The 966-nt window shown below is 28.5% G+C and overlaps 1 pseudogene; it reads right to left on the reverse strand.

Annotated features, from left to right (window-relative positions):
• Positions 1-643: 643 nt before the first annotated feature.
• Positions 644-740, reverse strand: LOC122102907 (annotated as a pseudogene).
• Positions 741-966: the final 226 nt, after the last annotated feature.

Below are 966 nucleotides of genomic sequence, written 5' to 3' on the forward strand. Positions count from 1 at the left end.
CAGTCCATCCTTTGTGTCCCTACAAATTTTTTTTCACAATACAAAGCAACAGCAATATCTTACTTTAAAAATGCATGGATTCCATGGTATTCTTCAAAGTGAATTGCCTGACTTTGATGTCAAAATGTATTCAAGAGTTGTTTGTATACATCTATAATGATTTCTGCAGAGTTTGTGATTTTTTTTTTAATCAGAAATAATTTTAACTTATCTGTTGAAATGAATAGTATAGACACTAAAGATGTTCCTGGTGCTTTTCTGAAAAAAGTATATCTATGTTTGTATAATGTCCAAAATCTATTTCATTCTCTCCTAGATATAATAATTTGAATTCGACATTATTATATAATGTATATGTTCATTAATAAATGTGTCCTTTCAGATTGCATTCCACATAGAAGAAGTTTAAGATTCCTTTTTTTCCTGAGTCTTAATATTATTTTATTTCTTTGGGATAAAATGACAATGTTATCTAATTTCAAGTTTTGTAAAGGTTATGCTGTGTAAAGCCTTTCTAAGGTGAAGATTTAATAAAACGATGACAAACTAACCTTTAATTCTATGAATTGCATGTATTGTTACACTTGTATTTTTGTAATCAACTTTTTAATAACTGTTTTTCATTTTTTGCATCAGAAGAATGAAAAATAAGTAATACTTCACAAATTTTCCTATCATCCTTGTGCAAGTGCCATGTTAATCTCTGTATTGTAATTTGGGTAGACCTGCTTCTGAAGCATGTAGAATCCTCTAAATTTAAGTAATTAATGTAATGATGCAATCTTATACAGGCATATATCCATGGATGCCTATTTGTAAGAAGGAACCCTTATTGTTCCTAAAAATGCTATTGATCTTATTTCTCTAAAATTCTGTGTATAGTGGAAAAAATCTGATATCGTTTGGTCGATTCCTCACATTTACAATTTTTTTGTCAATGACTATTTTGTCGTTCTCCTTTTAAAT

Source organism: Dipodomys spectabilis, unplaced genomic scaffold, assembly GCF_019054845.1.
Source record: "Dipodomys spectabilis isolate Male_0828 unplaced genomic scaffold, ASM1905484v1 ptg000953l, whole genome shotgun sequence".
In the NCBI taxonomy this organism is placed as follows: Eukaryota; Metazoa; Chordata; class Mammalia; order Rodentia; family Heteromyidae; genus Dipodomys; species Dipodomys spectabilis.